The sequence below is a fragment of the Oryctolagus cuniculus genome, chromosome 4 (assembly GCF_051225735.1).
Source record: "Oryctolagus cuniculus isolate XC-2025 breed Fujian yellow rabbit chromosome 4, ASM5122573v1, whole genome shotgun sequence".
NCBI lineage: Eukaryota > Metazoa > Chordata > Mammalia > Lagomorpha > Leporidae > Oryctolagus > Oryctolagus cuniculus.
Window position 1 is genome coordinate 17,605,587 of NC_142870.1, and position 20,638 is coordinate 17,626,224.

General features: G+C 39.1%; 1 pseudogene; it reads left to right on the plus strand.

Annotated features, from left to right (window-relative positions):
• Positions 1-4,077: 4,077 nt before the first annotated feature.
• On the plus strand, positions 4,078-6,606 carry LOC100352089 (dnaJ homolog subfamily A member 1 pseudogene; annotated as a pseudogene).
• The last annotated feature ends 14,032 nt before the right edge of the window (positions 6,607-20,638 follow it).

Sequence of the window (20,638 nt, forward strand, 5' to 3'; positions counted from 1 at the left end):
TGAATTAACTTTTTGTAAGTGGATGAGTTTCACCCATATTTGCTCTTAGAGTTTGCTGTGTGGTTATGCTACAACTGATCTATCCCATATTTTGCTGAAAAGATAAAACAGTATTTCTGGTTATTAAATTTTACAAAATAAAATCTGTGATTTTTTTATGTTTGCCTTTAGTTCAAATGTGAAGAATTTCTTTGCTATCTCTTTTTGGACCTAGAAATGAAATTGCATAATTATGGCATTTAATCAACCCAATTTAGTAATGGTGGTTATTTTTCCAAAATTGTTTTAATAATTTTACTTACATCATCTATGGATGAAAATTCTTATTACTCCACATTCCTATCAATATTTGGAATGAAAGACAAATACAGCAATGCAATTGTATATTTTCATTTTCGTTGTACTGGTAACTGATACAATATTTTCCTTTGAAATTTCATTTTTATTTACCTGATTAGAAGTGAGATTATGCATTTTCATGTGTTTATTGGTATGAATCTCTCTTCTTTTCCTATCAAACATTAATACAATAGTCAAAGATTCACTCCAAAGTATAGTGATAGGTCCTGAAATCTCTTGTCGATATTGAAGCCCTGGGTCACAAAGTAAAAAATTTAGGGCCAGACACTACCAGTTGAGTCATGCACAATGGTGATATATTCCAGCATAGTGCTGGTTTCTACAATCATGAGGAATCAATCCAAATGAAGTTATGGCAACTTGAAGTGACCCATAAGAGGAGTCTGACTATTTGACATCTTTTGTGAGTGAACCTAATCTGGGAATAAATAATCTAACCAGGTCACATTAGAGATCCTTCACAAATTCTCTCCTCCTCCCAGAACATGACTTCTATTATCCAGCACTGCCAGGTACTGGATTTCTTTTTCACTGTTCTTTCATTGGCATTAATGCCATTTTTTGCATCATAAACACAAATGTGCAACCATTGCCTTCTCCAAATTTTATGCATCTGCTGATAGTTGCAGTTGCAAAATGCAAGTTCAGAACAGAGGTTACTTTTTGCATCACTCTACAGTTAAAATCTCATGTGGATACACATGTGGGTCCAGAAGCAATATGGTTGGGAATTTGTCTTTTGAATTCTTTTTTTTTAAAGATTTATTTATTTATTTGAAAGTCAGAGTTACACAGAGAGAGAAGGAGAGGCAGAAAAAGAGAGAAAGAGGTCTTCCATCCATTGGTTCACTCTCCAATTGGATGCAATGGCCAGAGCTGTACCCATCCAAATCCAGGAACCAGGAGCTTCTTCTGGGTCTCCCATATGGGTTTAGGGGCCCAAGGACCCGGGCCATCCTCTACTGCTTTCCCAGACCATAGCAGATAGCTGGATCGGAAGTGGAGCAGAGGGGGCTTGAACTGGCACCCATATGGGAGGAATACTGGCACTGCAGGAGGTGGCTTTACCCTCTTTGCCACAGCCCCGGCCCCATTGAATTCTTAAACAAGTAGGTGGTTCTGTGCCATCATAGAATTCTTCTCCAAGAAAGTACAAGAAATGCACATCAAACATTCTATTAGAATTCATCACCTCTGAGCCTGAGCTCCTGGAAGACTCTTTCCTGCTAGCCATAAATGTGGAAGTGTTTGGTCCATGGCTGCAGGGTTCCAGCCTACTGGCATGAGCTGACTGGTCAAACCACTGGATCAACCAACTCTGAGGCCCACTTTAACCCAAGGATGTCGCATACTTAGACTTCCTGAGCCAAAACGTGTCTCACTGTTTCCATTACTTTATTTTGTTTTTGATTCTCTTCACAGAAGAAATGATCCTACATTGTATAGCTATCAGCTACTTTTGTCTTTATATGAAAAGTTACTGCCGAATGTAAAATTATTAGAGAAAAGTCTTCCATTTTATGTAGGGTATAATTATCTAAAATCTCATATTTAAATAAATTGCTTAGTTTCCCCAATGTTAATATTTCTAGTAACAAAATTATAAAATAATTCTAATAACTTGCTTTATCCCTTAAGTCACAGAGATTAATTCATTTTATGCCCATCACACTAAGTGATGAAGGAAAACCTGTAGAAGCTGTGTCTTAGAAAAATTGCTGCTCTAGCTAGCATTATGGTGCTCCATTTTTCACTCAGCTTCCTGTTTCCTGTTCATGTTCCTGGAAAGGCAGTGGAGGATTGTCTACATTCTTCATCCCCTGCCACTCATGTGGCAGACATGGTGGAGTTCCTGTCCTGGGCTTTGGGCTGGCTTAGGCCTGGCTGTTGAGGCCATCTGTGGAGTGAGCCAGACAATGAAAGATTTCTCTCTCTCACTGTCTCTTCCTCTCTCTCTGTGGCTTTGCCTTTCAAATAAATAAACAAGTCAACAAGTTTTTTTGAAACGTTCAAAAAATTAATTCTCCTTCAGGTTGAGAATCTAGGCCTTCTGCGATCTAGTAAAGAAATTTATTATAAATATTTATGAAATTATATATATGGTACTTAAACCAATAAATTATATATTCATTACAAAATATATTGGATCAATTTTATGGTATTTACAAAGAGAAGGGTAGTGCTTGGTTTGGGAAGAAAAGTATATTTTGAGTCAAGGTTCAGGATTGTGGCCCAACATCAACTTCATGAAACATCTGAAGCTTGGATGAATCAGGAAGTAATGTAGTCTGACTCCAAAATTTTAGGTGGATCTTTTAATCATGTACTATGTAGAGCAGTGAATGATATTCTTATTAAAGACTTTATTTCTTGTAACTTCTAGAGTCGACTTTTTCCCTCTTGGTAACAGCATATATTTGAAATTATAAAACATTTCTAGTGAACCTACAATTTCTGCTTCTCTTTCATAAAATAGATTATTCATTCATTGTTTCAACAATCAACAGAAGTATCTGTTATGAAGCCATGTGTCAGATAATCTCCAGAAACTCTTGAATATTAATGCTAGGGCCTCTGCCCTTATAATAGCCTATATCTTCTGACAGACACAAACAATTAACTGGACAATTACAGTACAGTTTCTTTGAGATCATGATTAGTACAATAAGAATGCACACCTGGAGCCTAGATTGGCTAAGAAGAGTGGTAGGCAGGATTGGACTGTACAGTGAGCCTCAGGAGTGGGGATAGTTTTCAAGACAGGGTGGTTGAGGCCTTGAAGTGTGACAAACCAAGGGATTTTTGCAAATCTCAATGACAAACTGCATAATTCAATAAGAAGAATTAGGGCTTTGGATTTTGACTTTTCTGAATTCAAATCAGAGTTTCTTCATTTCTTAATTGATGTAACATAGGAAATATTATTTCACTGTTTAATGCTTACTTTTTTTTTAATTTGAGAGGCAGGGAGACAAACAGCTCTCACCTGCTGGTTCACTTCTCAAATGCCTGCAATGGTCAGTCAGGTCCAAAGCTGTGACCCAGGAACTCAATCCAAGTCTCACATAGAAGTATCAGGTACTTAACTAATCACTGCTGCTTCCCAGGGTCTACATTAGCTGGACGTCGGCTTCCGATTCCAAAAACCAGTTACTAAACCCAAACATTTGGCAGTGGGATGCTGGCATCTTAGCATGTCAAATATCCAATTTTTGAAAAGGAAATTACAACTACCTTGAATGTCTTGAATGAGAATTAGGGTGATCTATTACATTAAGTATCAAGGACAGTATCTGATTCCTACCAATTTTAGTGTGTCTGGTAACAAGCTCCCTGTGGCTGAGTTGTCGAGCACTTGTACGAAGCTCCTTGAGAGGGCAGCTGGAATAGCCAGCCCCTGCTGGTCTTGTAAGTCATATCCAGAATCTGGATTTTATCCTAAGAGTCATAAGAATCTGAACAACTTTAAGCCAAGAAATTACACAATCAGATTTTTATTTTGGAAAATTAATATTCAGACACAATCTCACAGGGCCATAAAATCAAAATATTATATTTTGTAAAATGTTATGAAGATAAGGCTTAGTAAAAACAAATAGATGAACAATAGCAGCAAGAAAATTAATAAAGCTCGAAATTGTATGTTACATTTTTCCTATACAGAAACAAGTCCTGGAGGCCAAAACTACCTTTAGAGACTATACATATCAACGAATATCTCTGAGCCACCAAACCATTACATAATTTGTTTGTAATTCTAAGAAAATCATATTATCATTCCAGTTGTTGACATAGCCACGTGTGCAGGAAAATGAAAATCAATTGCATAAGATATGATCAGAAATCTTGATTAGAAAGAAATTCAGTGGGCTACAAAAGACAATGGCTGTGGCGTACCCGGCGGAACTTTCCAGAACGCTCGGTGAGAAGCGGAGGAGCTGAGACTGCCCAAGCTGCGCACAGTACATGCTCCTTCCCGCTCCCCCACGCCGGCCTCAGCCCATTCACCGGCTGTAGTAGAAAATGGTGAAAGAAACCACTTACTATGATGTTTTGGGGGTCAAACCCAATGCCACCCAGGAAGAACTGAAAAAGGCTTACAGGAAATTGGCCTTAAAGTGCCACCCTGAGAAGAATCCAAATGAAGGAGAGAAGTTCAAACAGATTTCTCTCAAGCTTATAAAGTTCTTTCTGATGCAAAGAAAAGGGAATTATAGGACAAAGGAGGAGAACAAGCAATTAAGGAGGGCGGAGCAGGCGGTGGTTTTGGCTCCCCCATGGACATCTTTGATATGTTTTTTGGAGGAGGAGGAAGGATACAGAGAGAACAGAGAGGTAAAAATGTGGTTCATCAACTCTCGGTAACCTTAGAAGACTTATATAATGGTGCAACAAGGAAACTAGCTCTACAGAAGAATGTGATTTGTGACAAATGTGAAGGCCGAGGTGGTAAGAAAGGAGCAGTAGAGTGCTGTCCCAATTGTCGAGGTACTGGAATGCAAATAAGGATTCATCAGATAGGACCTGGAATGATGCAGCAGATTCAGTCTGTATGCATGGAGTGCCAGGGCCATGGGGAACACATCAGTCCTAAAGATAGATGTAAAAGCTGCAATGGAAGGAAAATAGTTCGAGAGAAGAAAATTCTTGAAGTTCATATTGACAAAAGCATGAAAGATGGCCAGAAGATAACATTCCATGGTGAAGGAGACCAAGAACCAGGACTGGAGCCAGGAGATATTATCATTGTGTTAGATCAGAAGGACCATGCTGTTTTTACCCGACGAGAAGACCTTTTTATGTGTGTATGGACATACAACTGGTCGAAGCATTACGTGGTTTCCAAAAGCCAATATCCACTCTTGACAACCGAACCATAGGCATCACCTCTCATCCAGGTCAGATTGTCAAGCATGGAGATATCAAGTGTGTGCTAAATGAAGGCATGCCAATTTATCGTAGACCTTATGAAAAGGGTCGCCTAATCATTGAATTCAAGGTAAACTTCCCTGAAAACGGCTTTCTCTCTCCTGATAAACTCTCTTTGCTGGAAAAACTTCTCCCTGAGAGGAAGGAAGTAGAAGAGACTGGTGAAATGGATCAGGTAGAACTTGTGGACTTTGATCCAAATCAGGAAAGATGGAGCCATTATAATGGAGAAGCATAAGAGGATGATAAGCATCATCCCAGAGGGGGTGTTCAGTGTCAGACCTCCTAATGGGGCCAGTGAAGAAGGCACTGCTGGCATTTTGTATGCAGCAGTGGATGGATGAGTGAAGGACTATAACCATAATATGCTCACTACTTGCTATTGTTTTTGTTTTAATATTCAACTATAGTAGTGTTTTAAAAGTTAAATGAAGAATAAACGCAAATACAAAAGCTCTGATTTTGCCCTGTATGTATGACGACTTCAGTGTGCAAGATGAAATACCTGTAAAAACCTAATTTAAAAAAAGTTCCCCTAGCATTTGTTAGCCATACATTGTAATTGATTTCAGCTGTCTACATGGACAAGCTTAGACTGAAATGCTAGGTGTATGTGTTGGCTTCAGTGTCTGATCCTTCATTGTTAAGCTTATGGAATTAAAACTATTTAACTGGCAATCAGAAATTAATTTGTAGAGAAGTATTGGTCTGTCTAGTTATTTGTGTTAAGTGGGATTCATTGTGATGCCAATTCTGCATTTATACTATTGCCTAAACTGTTAAAGATGGCATAATACATAATATAGCCTGTGATATCAGTGACAGAAATCACTTTCTAAGAAGGGGTTTGTAATATGCTGCTTCTTAAGGGCTTGTATTTCTAGAATTGCATTCCCTTCTATGCCATCTTTTTAAGTATATATATATATATAAATATATAAACATATATATATAAACATATATATAAAAAGTATGTTGACCAGTCCCCTTTTTGGACCATGATAAGCCCCTGAGTAGTGACTTCTAGAGCTGGATCATTTAGAAATTAAAGAGACCTTTATGTGAAGAAAATAATTTGCATGTATAATATAGGAAGGTATTCCTTAGGTGTTACAGGCTTAATTTAAACCATTTGACTTATGCTCCAAAGTAACTGTCATTTAATGCTGGTAGTATAGCAAATTATGAATAGCTTTAATTGTATGTTTAAAAGTCATGTTCACCTGCTTAAAATCTGGGTATCAGAATTTAAGCAATTCTTGAAATGTATGAATGTCTCCTTAATATACTGATTAACAAAGCAAAAAAAAAAAGAAATTCAGCATTGTAGCATGTATGATTTTTATATACTTAGCCATTGTCTGTAACTTATTATATTCTACAATGGTATTCAGTAAAATTTTGCTCAACTAAGATTTTATGTGCAAATTATTTCACTTTTATACTTACTGTCACATCCTATTGATTTTATTCATGTATTATCTTACCACATCATATAATACTATATTCCCTGTTGGGTTATTTGTTCTTTAGTACTTTACTGTGTATGATATAAATCAAATAAATATTGTTGATATTGCATTTCTTATGTGCCTTGTCATAGTTCTTGGGTTGACATGAGAACACATTATTTTTCCTGTGCAGTATATAATTACCAGTGTTTAGTAGGACCCAAGAACCAATTATGTAGGGAAAGTTTAGGAAGGAGAAGTTCCTATTGTAAAGAAATACACCTAATCTGTACCATTGACTTACTGAATCATATTGTGGGAGGAGGTTCCAAAACCTACATTAAAAAATTATTTAATGGATCCTTATGTGAATTCAAGTATGAGAACATATGTGAAACTCTTTTCTGTTGAGTTGAGCAAAACTAGATCATTTCATTATTGTCATGTCTATAAACATTACACTTGATTTCTGCTAAGTTAATCAACAACGTACTCTCATAAAGTATTTATGGATAAGCTGGTAATATAAGGACTAATTAAATAACTTTTTTTTGACAGGCAGAGTGGACAGTGTGAGAGAGAGAGAAACAGAGAGAAAAGGTCTTCTTTTACTGTTGGTTCACCCTCCAATGGCTGCTGCAGCTGGCACACCACACTGATCCGAAGCCAGGAGCCAGGTGCTTCTCCTGGGCTCCCATGCGGGTGCAGGGCCCAAGGACTTGGGCCATCCTTCACTGCACTCCCGGGCCACAGCAGAGAGCTGGACTGGAAGAGGGGCACCGGGACAGAATCCGGCACCCCGACCGGGACTAGAACCCAGTGTGCTGGTGCCACAGGCGGAGGATTAGCCTATTGAGCCGTGGCGTCGACCGATTAAATAACTTTCACAAGGGCAAAAAAAAATGAAAATTTGAATATTGTTTCCCTGAAAAGCATGCTCAGATAGAGCTATGAACTGAACATTTGTAACCACCCCTGACTACTGCCCCACCCAAATTTGTATGCTGAACCCCATAATTCCCAATATGATAGCATTTTAAAATGTGACCTTTGGGAGATAATTAGTCTAAAGGGTGGAGACCTCACAAATGGGAGTAGTGTCCTCATAAGAAGATACAGAAAGGTATGATCTGTCTGTCTCAATGTGTCAGGATATAACAAGGTGATCATTCGCAAACCAAGAAGAGGTCTCTCTCCAGGAACAACATTGACCAACACCTCAATCTAGAACTCATCAGCTTTCACTTATTGTGAGAAATAAATGTCTTCATATAAGCTACTCACTCCATGAGATTTTGTTATAGCAACCTACACTGCCTACAAGGGGTGCCATGTATTTGGCCTCACAGCAATTAATGTTTTTGTTTTCTTTTTTTGTATGATTTTTAAATTAAAGACATTATTTTCACCTGGCCCAGAGCTAGGAGGCAGAGCTAACTTGAAGAATCAAGATTCACAATGAGGGCTGCTGCTGTGGCATGTGGGTTAATCCTCCACCTGTAGAGGTACCTGTGGTACCAGCATCCCATATGGGCACCGGTTCTAGTCCCAGCTGCTCCTCTTCCATGCAGCTCTCTGCCATGGCCTGGGAAAGCATCGGAGGATGGCCCAAGTGCTGCCACTACACCTGTGTGGGAGGCCAGGAAGAAGCTCCTGGATCCTGGATTCTGGTTTCTGGCTTCTGGCTTCGGATTGGTACAGCTCTGGCCATTGCAGCCATTTGGGGAGTGAATTAACGGAAGGAAGACCTCTCTCTCTGTCTCTCCCTCTCACTGTAAATTTATTTCTCAAATAAATAAGTAAGACCTTTAAAAAAGATTTAAAATGATATCCATAATCTGAAACATAATTGAGTGTATAAATTAAACTTCAAAAGTAAAATCCCATATTAAGTCACAAATATCAATTATATAAATTCAGGATCTGGAAAGAGATGGACAAAGTGCATATTTTTGGAAGGTGCTTTAAATTGACTGCAAGCTGCATATGAATCAATAATGTGAAGTAGCTGTCAAATATGGAAAAATTGTGTGATAGTAAGCTTCATTAACTAGAATATAACGGTGAAGAAAAATAAAATCATAGCATTCTTCTTACTTGTGTGGTTTTAACACATAGGATCATATCTATAAGAGCTACCAAGCACCAAGGAATTCATAAACATGGGGATGATGTAGTGCCAGGAAAAGATGATTCTTAGAAATCCTGGTACTTGAGGGGTCATGTAGTAGAAGAGGGGTTACCAAATAACTTCTTTTTTTTTTTTTTTTGACAGGCAGAGTGGACAGTGAGAGAGAGAGAGAGAGAGAAAGGTCTTCCTTTTGCCATTGGTTCACCCTCCAATGGCCGCCGCGGCCGGCGCACCACGCTGATCCGATGGAAGGAGCCAGGTACTTATCCTGGTCTCCCATGGGGTGCAGGGCCCAAGCACCTGGGCCATCCTCCACTGCACTCCCTGGCCACAGCAGAGAGCTGGCCTGGAAGAGGGGCAACCGGGACAGAATCCGGTGCCCAGATCAGGACTAGAACCCACTGTGCCGGCGCCACAAGGGGGAGGATTAGCCTAGTGAGCTGCGGTGCGGCCACCAAATAACTTCTTAACTTTCCCTGTTTTTTTTTTTTTTTTTTTCAAGAGAGCACATTTAAGATCAAAAGAATTCAATTTAATAAACTTGATCTTCTATTAAGTTCTAGGTATTGGGCATGGAATTTATAGCTAAATGAGCAAGAAAGAACTTATGGATCATATGGCCTAATTGAAAAATATACATAAAATTTTTCCTCAATTTCAAGGACCACAGATGAATTTCCAAAAATTTTTAGTTTCCTTTTATGCTATATTAGTGTATGATAATTACATATTACTTACACATCATATTTATATGACATATTTTTGTTCATGTAATCAAATATCTTTTACTGATAATGATGATCCTTCAGAAATGTTACCATACATTCATAAAGAGCAAATGTTCCAACCACAAAGAGAGTTTAGAACAAAATTACTAAAATTAGCATTCTTGTTGGCACATGATAAGATTTCCAAAGGGGTTAACATAAATAAGTTAGTGAATTGCTCAATAAGCAGGAAAGTTAAATTTTTCAACCACTAAGGATGATTCAATAAGGAATTTACTTATGCTTAGTGATAGTCATACTTTTATTATTGTTTGAAAGCTATAAAAATATGCATATTTGTTTTATAAATACTAAATGACTCAGAATTTAGTGTTCCTATCTTTTACTATCAGCTCTTCAATAACAACACACTTAGCCTTGCATTTTTACATTGAATGAATTTTACTTTGGGGGTGAGTATTTGGCCTGTTGGTGTGAAACACATCCCATATCCATACACTGGGGTTCAATTTCCAATTTAGCCTCCTGATACGAGATTCCTGTTAATGAGCACCCTAAGGGACAGCGGGTGATGATTCCAGTACCTGAATTCATATGGGAGATCTGAATTGAGTTCTGGGCTCCTGACATCCATCCCTAGCTAATGCGGCATTTGAGGAATGAACCAACAGATGAAATATCTCTGTGTGTCTCTGTCTCTCTGTCCCCCAAATAAATTTTTAAAAAATCAAAATAATAAAACAACTTATTTTCCATGCATACAAGAGGTTTCTAAATATTCATAGAAATACATATTATAAAAAATATGCATGGATTTTAGTTTATTGAAGCAAAATTCACATCTTCTTATTTCATTTCTCAAAACTTGTGTAATAAACTTGTATGTGTGTGTGTGTATATAAATGAACCAGAGGAACAACACTTAAATGGTAATGAATAACTCTGTTAGATTTGGCTTCTACACTAAAAGCAAACAGAAATGACTGATTCAGTGCTATAGCTGGAAAAATAGCATATAATCTTGGAAAGAAAAATCAAAGCTCAGAAGTATTCCTACCAACTCAAAGGAGGGGGGTGTCGCCATTTGAAGATCAAAATAAAAATTGGAGACAGTGTGTTTGACCTAGAAGCTTCATGTGCCTACATCCCATATTAGAGTACCTGGGTGTAATTCCTGAATTCCTGGCTCTGTTCCAGACTCCAGATTCCTGCTAATACAGATCCTGGGAGACAGGACTGATGGCTTAAGAAATCGGGTTCCTGTCACTCATGTGGGAGATCTGGATTGATTTCCTGGTTCCTGGCTTCAGTCCCAGCTAGTGGCCATGGAGAGTGAACCTGTTGATGGAATCACTCTCTGTCTCTCTTGTCTCAAATAAATAAAATATAAAAAAAAAAAAAGTGACAGTAAGGAATTATAACTAATTTACTAAAAAATGGGAACCATGAACCAGTATAGGTTTACATAGGTAAATGAATAAATCATAAGTTTAATGAGAAACAGGATGATTTCTTCTCATGAAACACTAATTACAAAGGGATTAAGAATTTATTGGGAGCAGGCATTTGGCGCTGTGGTTAAGACACTGCTTTAGACACCTACTTCCCATGTGGGAATGCCTGGGTTCAAGTCCCAGTTCCACTCCTGCTTCTTGCTTCCCGCTACTGTTCACCCTGGGAGGCAGCAGGTGATGACATAAGTACATGTATTCCTTCCACCCAGGTAGAAGTCCTGAACTGAGTGAACTCCAGGCTCCCAGCTTAGGCCTGGCCCAGCCCCAGCTGTTGTAGACATTTGGGGAAGGAACCAGTGGATGGAAGATCTGTCTGGCTTTCTCTCCTTCTCTTTCTCTCACTTTCATAAATCCAATAAACAAGTACCTATAAATATTTTTAAAAATACAGTGTAGACGCCTAATAGACATCACTCTAACAAAGTGGCAAAGGTGGCTAGAAGTTAGTAATTGGCCAATTCAAAACTGCGCCATCTCAAAGAGTAACAGAACTCATCACTTCTGCATCATGGTTGCCAAGGATGCTAACTTAAATCATCAAGAAAACAACAGACGCACGCACATGCAGAGAAATTCTATAAGAACGCATGCCTGGGATCTTTAACAGTTCAACTGTGAAAGTCACTGAGAATGAGGAAGCCTTCCCAACTGAAGGGGACTAAAAGAATTGTGATAACGAAACACCATCTGTGATTCTGAATTGGATGCTCTGCTCTAGGGGATACATTGGGATATTGGGAAAGCATCTGAGAATAAGATAGTAGTAGTGTGGGGCCTGCGCTGTGGTGTAGTGGGTTAAGCCATCGCCTGCAGTGCCAGCATCCCATATGTGCACCAGTTCGAGACCCAGCTGCTCCACTTCCGATCCAGCTCCCACATGGGAGACCTGGAAGAAGCTCCTGGCTCCAGACTGGTGTGACTCCAGCTGTTGTGGTCAACTGGAGAGTGAACCAGCGGATAGAACACCTCTCTCTCTTTCTTTCTCTCTCTCTCTCTCTCTCTCTCTGCCTCTCCTTCTCTCTCTGTGTAACTCTGACTTCCAAATAAACAAATACATCTTAAAAAAAAAAAGATAATTGTAGTGTATCATTAGTATCCTGGATTGAGTGATCATGAGTGTGTGTTTTTCTCTTTGTCCCTCTCTTCTCCCCCTCCTACTTTCCTTTATTCCTTCATCCCTTACTAAGCACTCCCTCTTCTCTTCCTTAAATATATGCCAGTGTGACATTAGTACTCAAGGATGATGAAGCATTAGGTATGCAATTCTTTCTCAAGTAATTCAGGAAAAAGTGATTTCTAGCATACTTTCAAGTTTTATGAAGGTTTGTGATTGTTTCACAATTTAAAATGCTTTACACCCTAGGTGCTGATGATTAGTACAAGAGCTTTCCCAGGTGCATCAGCAGGAAACTGAATTAGAGGTGGAGCAGCCAGGATATGAACCGGTTCCCAAATGGGATGCCATCGTTGCAGGTGACAGCTTAACCCATTACCTGATAATGCTGGCCCCTGCCAATTAGTTTTTTAAATAATAAAGTCTGTATTTTGCAAAGGGGTAATTCAGTCTTCCCAAACTCTAGCTGCAATCCCTAATGGCTTTAGAAGGCATCCTGTCCTCTTTGCGATTGTGTGGTCTTGCAGTTCCGTATTTCTCCTAAATCTGGAGGATCTCTGATCTTGCATGTCCTGAGACTGTGTTGACACAGTCTTTTGTTACGAACTGGCCATCAGAAGACTATCTTCCTCATTAAAGACAAGATTGAAAATATATCCCACACTAAAGGAGGCCAGGCACCACCATGATACAACGTTTTGTTGTGTCTTTATCACTCTTGTTATATCACCATAGTAAATAATTTAAATGCTGTTAAATTAAAAAAATAAAACCCAGGATAAGATTAAGTCACTGCTTGAGACATCTGCATCCTAAGTCAAAGTGCCTGGTTCAAGTCCGGGCTACACCATTTCTGATTCAGTTTCCTGCTAATGTGCGTTCTGGGAGGCATCAGATGCTGGTTCAAGTACTTGGGTCCTTATCTGTGTGAGGGACCTGGATGGAATATAAGGCTCCTGATTTAACTTGGCCCAGTCATGGCTGTTGTGGGTATTTAAAGAGTAAATCAGTGAGTAGAAATTTCCTTGCTGTCACTCTGCATTTCAAATAAATAAACATAATTTTTAATAAATAGCACTATAACTCAAGTTATGTAGGCATGTGTTCACAATATTGATCTTTGTTAATCATATGACTGAGTAAAGGAAATATAATGGATAAGAGTAAGTAGGATAAGGGAGACTGGTGTTTCTAATTTCTGCTCTTTTTTTTTTTTCCCAGAAAGTGTTTGAGGCAGTGAGAATATCCAACTCATTGTTACTATGAGACTGCTAACATTGCTTAAGCTGTCTTTTGGCACAGAACAAGTCATATTTTTAAGTATTTGAGTCATAAAGATAAGTCCTTAGGAAGAGAGAGTTCTAAGATTAAAAAATGATACTCTTTATATCTCTGTGGTGCGTCCCTGCATTTTTTGCTCATCACTCAGCCATTCTCCAGTGTTTCAGTCATCACTCAATGATCACTGGGTAAATGAGTAAGTTTCTGGCCATCTCCTCCCTTCCTCTTCACCTCCCAAAAGGAAGCATCACCAGGTACTAATGCCAGTGAATTAGAAAAGCAGAAGTTCTCAGTAGAGTTTATAGTCATCACTACACATTTAATAGCACAAAGCCTTCTTTCAAATTTATGTTTAAAATAAGATAATTTATTTCAGCTTGAATTAATTCTTCCGGGGCTGTTGTAATACAATGTCTACAAAATTTAAATGTTGAAAGATTGAATTACAGAAAGTAATGAAAATACTTTATTTCAAAGTTTATGTAAAAAATGCTACCAAAAATCAATGAGTAATTAGTCATTTAAAAATTTTATTAAATTAAATTTAACAGACATAAAACTGTACATAATTGGGGCAGACATTGTGGTGTAGCAGGTAAAGCTGCCACCTCTAACAATAGCATCCATATGGGCACTGGTTTACATCCTGGCTGCTCCCCCCCTTTTTAAATTTAGTTATTTAAATTTATTCATTGGGGCTGACTCCATGGCTCACTTGGCTAATCCTCTGCCTGAAGCTCCAGCATCCCATATGGTCGCCGGGTTCTATTCCCGGTTGCTCCTCTTCCAGTCCAGCTGTCTGCTGTGGCCCAGGAGGGCAGTGGAGGATGGCCCAAGTGTTTGGGCCCTTGTACCCACATGAGAGACCAGGAAAGAAGCACCTGGCTCCTGGCTTCGGATCAGCATAGCGCCGGCCATGGAGGCCATTTAGGGAGTGAACCAAGGGAAGGAAGGCCTTTCTCTTTGTCTCTCTCTCTCTCTCACTGTCTATAACTCTACTTGTAAAAAAAAAATTATATAAAAATTTTATTTATTTTATTTGAAAGGCAGAGTTACAGAGAGGCTGAGGCAGAGGCGCGTGGTTGCAGGGTGGGGGGTGGTCTTCTATCTGCTGGTTCACTCCCCTGATGGCCACAATGGCCTGAGCAGCGCCAATCTAAAGCCAAGGGTCAGGAGCTTCTTCTGGGTCTCTGGTTCCTGGCTTCAGCCCTACTCAGCCCTGGCTGTTGTAGCCATCTGGGCAGTGATCAACCGGATGGAAGGTCACTCTTGCTCACTCTCCCTCTCTCTTTGTAGCTCTGAATCTCAAATAACAAATAAATTTTTAAAAATTGTGCATATTTACCACATAATATGTGATATTTTGTTATATGTATAATCAAGGGAAATATATTTCAAGCACTTAACATTTCTTTATATTGAAAACATCCAAAAATCCTATCCTATGTTTATAGAGAAATATGCAATAAATTAACATTATCTATATTCACCCTATTGTGTAACAGAACCCTAAAACTTCTTACTTCTATCTAGTTATTTCCTGGTACCTGCTAATAAATGCTTCCCATTTTAAAAAAGCAATGCAAAATTTTCTGTCAAGAATGCATATGGGGTCAGCGCCGCCGCTCTCTAGGCTAATCCTCCACCTTGCGGCTCCAGCACACCAGGTTCTAGTCCCGGTCGGGGCGCCGGATTCTGTCCCGGTTGCCCCTCTTCCAGGCCAGCTCTCTGCTGTGGCCCAGGAGTGCAGTTGAGGATGGCCCAAGTCCTTGGGCCCTGTACCCCATGGGAGATCAGGAGAAGTACCTGGCTCCTGCCATCGGATCAGCGCAGTGCGCCGGCCACAGTGCGCCGGCCGCGGTGGCCATTGGAGGGTGAACCAACGGCAAAGGAAGACAATTCTCTCTGTCTCTCTCTCTCACTGTCCACTCTGCCTGTCAAAAAATTAAAAAAAAATGTTTAAATTTAAAAAAAGAATGCATATGACCATTGTAAAGTGCATTGTAAACAGGGGCTGAATTAGAAAATGGTAAATGTTTCACAAATGACAGAAAGCCAGAGGTTGATAATTTAAAGCTAGCATAATGCTGTCAGATGCCCCTGTTTCTTTCAGTTTTTTAATCAGCCATCCTCAGCAGATAGACATAAAAAAAGAGGGAGGGAGGGAAGGAGGGAAGGAGGGAAGTATGTGTGTGTGAGAGAGAGAGAGAGAGAGAGAGAGAGCTCTTCCATCTGGTGGTTTACTCCACAACTGGCCGCAAATGCCGGAGCTGCACAGATTCGAAGCCAGGAGCCAGGAGCTTCTTCCAGGTCTCCCACGTGGGCACAGGGGCCTAAGGCCTTGGGGCATCTTTTACTGCTTTCCTAGGCCACATCAGAGAGCTGGATCGGAAATGGAGCAGCCAGATCAAAAACCAGCACCCATATGGGATGCCAGTGCTTCAGGCCAGGGTGTTAACCCACTGTGCCACAGCGCCAGCCCCTATTTGTTTTTTACTTATTTGAAAAGCAGAGCAACAGTGAGAGGGAGAGACAGTGAAAGCGATCTTCCTTTTATCTTCAAATGGCTGCAACATGCAGGGCTGGGTTAGGCTGAAGCCAGGAGTTGCCTCCCAAAGTTAGCATGGAAGTTGGATCAGAAGCAGAGTCAGGACTCCCACCAACACTCCCATTTGGGATGCAAGGATCCTAAGCAGTGGCTTAAGTGACCTCTCTGCAGCATGTTGTCTTTAACCTCAGGCTTTTCTCCCTCAGTATATTGTGACAGTGCTCCAAGAGAAGAGAGAAGGGCAAAAGGGCGAAGGTTGAAGTTGAACTTCTAAAGGAGTCTACCTTTCTTAAGAACTCTACAGGAAATCACTCTCAATGACTTCCTCAGAAGTCTCATTGGCCAGACCTTACTTCTATTTACCCTAATGGCATCTGCTTTTGCAAAGCTATGCACTTTGAAATGGGCACTTTGAAATTTCATAGAAAAGTAGGCTTCAGTGAGTAAAAAAAAAAAAAATACAGAATAGATATGGGGCAGGGCACTAGCAATGCTGGCCACAAATATCTTAATTAAATAGTTGTCAATAGTTGGAATGGGAGAGGGAGCGGGAGATGGGAGGGTTGCAGGTGGGAGGTAAGTTCTGGGGGGTAGGGGGAAGCCACTGTAATCCAAAAGCTGTACTTTGGAAATTTATATTTATTAAATAAAAGTTAAAAAATAAATTTACATAAAAATAGTTGTCAATAAATATAACAAGCATCAGGTATAAGGTTTTTTTTGGAATTTAGATTTGTGAAATCTGTACCTCTTTGTATTCCTTAGGATGAGAAAAATTTCCAATTCATGATATAGAATATGTCAATGCATTATTCCTGTTTTGTTTTGTTCCTTGAATAACTTAATAACCACGTAGATGGAATTCCTGGCAGCCTCAGTATTTCAGCTTATTTAGTCTCCTTTACTATATAATATTAAAAATGCTGTCGAAATTTATGTCTTTAAAGTACATTTAAACATTTAATGAGAAGTTCTGTAAACAGCTACATACAGGCCCTTGTCTATGTTAGCTTTTGCTGCATGAAGACAGAAATCATGTCTTTCATTCTTCATTTCAGCAGCCAGTACAGTGCTTGTACAGAGAGGATATTTTTCATTGAATGATTACATAATTGCAAGTATGTCACTTGATATTTGGAGTTTTTTTTTAAGGAAGTACTTAATTTCTGATACACTAAGAAATATCATACTCATTTCATTTTAAAGGTTAGGCTATTGATACTCTGAGAGATTAAGGGGTCTCTCCAAGTTTCTGTGGTGAAGTAGTTACAGAGTTGAGATTCAACTGGAGTTGTGCACATCTCTATGACCAGTTGTTGGCAAAGTACCACTGTCTCTTAGCTAGCCCGAGAACAAGGGACTTTCCAGTTCTCACCCTTCGTCAGTCAGTGTTATCTCATATGACTCAATATCAGTGCTTCTTGTTCTGGGCAGAAACTTGGACATTCTTGGGGATATTTTGGTCTGTTAACTGTCATGCAAGCACAGTCAACTAAAAATATCATCATAAATAATAACTGTTTCCTCTCTCATATTGTTTATTTACAAAAAAACTTGGAGTAAGATGAGAGAATGAAGAGGAGAGGCAGGAAGTTCAAAGGATGCAAGGCCGGAACACTTGGGAGGAAGAAACTCTGAATTCCAGCTTTGTATTGATTTAAAATTTTATATTACTTGTCACCATCATCATTATCATATTGTATTTGATCAATAGGAAATGTCTGCAACCTTAGGCTGGTCATTTCTGCATGAGGTATTCAAAGGCTAAATGTGTATCCTCAACAATTGTCCCTAAGATATGTAAAGTTGTATCTATAAAACATTTACTATGGATGGCTAATTACGGAGTGATAAAGGAGAATAAAGCCAAGTTTACACTGTGCTTTCAGTTGTGTAGGATGTTAATCAAAACTGGGTTTAACAATTCTTGAATGTCCTTCTCCACAGATAAGATGAGCTAATGGACTTTGGATAATTGGTTTTCACTGATAAAAATATCGCTAATTTTTATCTCATTTTCTGAACCTTTCTCTGAATCATTCTAACAAAGCATAAAGGCAAGAGCACATTAGTAGATTTTTGTTATTGTGTGATTATATCCTTATTTACTGAGATATGTTTGAATATGTTCATTTGAATTCTACAGAAATTGAAGTGGTAGCAAATAATAGAATAGAAAAATAAAATAAAATAATTATTTTGGAACTATCAAAGTAGGATTAGAAATACAAAGAGCATATCAGGAAAAGAATGTAAAGATAGGTATGTCAAAATTTTAGATGATTACTGATATTAGGTCTAAAGATTTAACTATGAGTCTTCTGCTAGCCAAAGAAGAAATGCGAAAAACTATTACTTAGGAAACTTATAGGGGCCAGCTCTATGGCATAGCAGGTAAAGCCACAACCTGCAAATCCAGCATCTCATATGGGCACCAATTCGAGTCCCAGCTGCCCCACTTTCGATACAGCTCCCTCATAAAGTGTTTGGGAAAGTAGTGGAAGATAATCCAAGTCCTTAGATCCCTGTGCCCATATTGGGGACCCAGAGGAAGCCCCTGGCTCCTGACTTCAGACTGGCCCAACTTTGGCCATTGTGGCCATTTGGAGAGTGGGTTAGCAGATGGAAGATCTCTCTCTCTCTCTCTCTCTCTCTCTGTGAACTCTACCTTTCATATAAATAAATAAATCTTTTAAAAAAGCTTATACTATACAGGAAGAGCAGACTTTCATCATTTAGTTGTTGTAAATGTGACAACCTTACATATGTCCTATTGCATGTGCCCATAAATAAGCCAAAGTTTTCTCAGTGAATTCAATGATGTGCAAACTGCCACCAGGTGTACTTATATTCATCCCAGGGCTTTAATGTTCTCTTCTATGAAGACTGCTTTGGATGAAACATGCCAAGTTTTGGGTATCCTGAAACATAACACAATGGGCCGTGGTCATCATGTTCCGTTGGAGAGTTTGTGCTAAAGAAAACCTTTATCTACCAATGCCATCTCACTAGTCCAAGTGATCAATTTCAGTTCGCAATTGATCATAATGAAAGGACTAAGAGTCAAAGGGAGCACATAAGCAAGTCTAGTACCTGCTAACACTAACCGATAGAATAAATAAAGGGGAGAGTGATCCAACATGGGAAGTGAGATACTCAGCAGACTCATAGAATGGCAGATGCCCTAAATAGCACTCTGGCCTCAGAATCAGCCCTAAAGGCATTCAGATCTGGCTGAAAAGCCCATGAGAGTATTTCAGGCATGGAAAGCCAAGACACTCTGGCAAAAGATCTCTGTGAGTGAGATCTCAGTGGAAAGAACAGGTCTTCAAAGAAGGAGGTACCTTTCTCTGAAGGGAGGAGAGAACCTCCACTTTGACTATGACCTTGTCTAAACAAGATAAGAGTCGGAGAACTCAAGGGGCTTCCATAGCCTTGGAAACTCATGACTGGAGCATAGGGAGATTACTGATGCCATAGACAGGAGTGTCAATTGGTAAAGTCAACAACAGGAGTCACTGTGCACTTACTCCTCATGTAGGATCTCTGTCCTTAATGTGCTGTGCATTGAGATTTAATGCTATAACGAGTACTCAAATAATATATTTCACTTTGTGTTTCTATGGGGGTGCAAACTGTTGAAATCTTTACTTAATGCATACTAAACTGATCCTCTGTAAAAAAAAAAAAAAAAAAAAAAGAAAAGAAAAGAAAAGAAACTATCAACTCCCAACTTGACTCTCACTGGGATTAAACATGACAATAGGTCTGATCTGATTTCATCATCATTAAAAAAAAATCATCTATTATTTTTCACTTTATGTTTCTGTGTGGGAGCAAACTGTTGAAATCCTTACTTAATGTATACTAAGCTGATCTTCTGTATATTAAGATAATCGAAAATGAATCTTGATGTGAATGGAAGGGGAGAGGGAGTGGGAAAGGGGAGGGTTGTGGGTGGGAGGGACGGTATGGGGGGGAAGCCATAGTAATCCATAAGTCGTACTTTGGAAACGTATATTCATTAAATAAAAGTTAAAAAAAAAATAAACCCTAGAGGCAAAAATAAAGATTTAAGCAACATGGAAAAAAAAAAAAAAAAGAAAACCTTTATCTAGTGATAACAGAACCAAGAATGTTCCTTGTATTCAGGGTTCTTATTAATTTTCCTTTTATCCTGGAATTCTTATTTTTCAATCATTGATTTAAAAGGCAGAATTACATCAAAATTGAGAGGGAGAGACATAGAGAGAAAATCTACCATCCTCAGGTTCACTCCCCAAATGACCACAATAGCCAAGCTGGTGCAGGCTGAAACCAGGATCATGGAACTCTGTCTGGGTCTCTCCTATGGTGGCATGGTTCTAAGTTCTCAATCTTCTGCTGCTTTCTCAGAAGTATTAACAGGGAGCTGGATTGGAAATGGAACAGCTGGGACTTGCTCCAAATAGAATGTCGATGTTGTCACAATGTCAGTCTTTCTCCTGGAATCCCAAATAATTGTGAGCCAGAATCTGTCTCAACTTTATAGAGTTACAATGTGGTGAAATTGCTCAGAAAATATTTCTGGTAAAATGGAGGA